The sequence below is a fragment of the Octopus bimaculoides genome, chromosome 2 (assembly GCF_001194135.2).
Source record: "Octopus bimaculoides isolate UCB-OBI-ISO-001 chromosome 2, ASM119413v2, whole genome shotgun sequence".
NCBI lineage: Eukaryota > Metazoa > Mollusca > Cephalopoda > Octopoda > Octopodidae > Octopus > Octopus bimaculoides.
The window spans coordinates 168,987,634-168,989,310 of NC_068982.1; positions in this window are offsets into that span (position 1 = coordinate 168,987,634).

Below are 1,677 nucleotides of genomic sequence, written 5' to 3' on the forward strand. Positions count from 1 at the left end.
TGTGGCAGAAAGGTTGCCCCGATTCCAAAGGTTAATAAAAAGCAAACACATTAAATGCCATTGTTTTTTCTGTGTCAGATAGTATCCACCATGAGAGCATCGTTTTTTCTTTCTTGCATCTTCATGTGTTTGCTTTTTATTAACCTTTGAAATCGGGGCAACCATTCTGCTGCACCCTGTAGAATCGTAGAAGAATGGGAGTAGACCTATCAAAGAAAGATTATATTAAGATTAAGAGGTAGAAGTCTACGCTCATGAACACATATACAGACGTCCAGACACATTCGTGTGTCCCCAATAATTGTTGTATGCTTATATATATATATATATATATATATATATATATGTATCCATTAGAAGCTTTTTTATACAATATGCATTGTGATTGTTGTATGTTTATATAAGTAACCTTCGGAATAAGTCCGTACGTCACTGAAGCATGGTAACATGAAAGTATAGATGTATGTAGGCACATATATACACACTCGTTGTTGGGTGTGCATGCAGAAGGATAAATACACAGATACAATTTATAAGGTGTGAATAGACACTGGTGATATAGACTTTTACCACATTCGTAATTGGGTGTGCATGCTGAGCAATGAATATATAGATACATTACGTGGAAAAATGCGAGCATGAGAAATAATATTCTTAAGATTATAAACCTGGAAATTTACAGGACAAGTTATTTCACTAGGAAAAGTTCAGAATAACTTATTACATCTGGTAAAGTACAGAACAAGAAAATTATTACTTAAAATATTGCAGCTAAGGATAAAATTTTGGATAAAATATTTAGATTTAGAAAATATTAGCTTTTATTAAAATTAAAAATTTAATTACAAGTTATTTCTTCTATTTGTTATTATTTGTTGCTTCTATTAAAAATTAAAAATAACTCAAAACATTTTTTGCATTTTAAAACATTCATTTTTTTAATTATCAATTAATAATTAGAAATGCGAAAATAGGTTATGATAAATAATAGTAGTACATAATTAGTACAATAAATTGAATAATACAAAAATTAGTTATATATTACCGTAAAATCTACCTATAACAATTGCCTATGTTATTGCCAAGTCTTCACATTTTTAGTCTTCACCCAATGCCTATTTTTGACATAATGAATTTGCCTACCATATATACTATTCTACTTTGCATAAAACTTTAACTCTGGCGCTCAATTTTTAAGTTTTCTAGTGTGTCAATATCTTAACAAAATGATGGTACTTTTTTTAATTATAATGTTTAATTTTAATTATAATGTTACACACTGAATTGTGGCAAGGTATGGATGGATTCCGGAGTACCGAGGAAATTATGTATAAATATATCAAATTAAGAATTCTACGCGGTATATTACAATGCAAAATACCAAACGGAACCTCACCTCTTATATCTCATCTTTCTTCCTCCTTGAACGTCTATGTGATATAATTCTTGGGAGAGAATACATTTGCGGCTGAAGATAGCTTTATACTGTCAATTATACACTGATGAAACAACTATAAATCTTGAAACACGTGTACCGCAGAATCCTTTGTGTTTTGTTTTTATTTTTGCATTTACAATTTATTCATTCACCCCGACCACGAGCTGGCATACACAGGTGCTTACAATTGTCAAGTATTACCTCTAACATTTACTTTACTTATATATATATATATATAT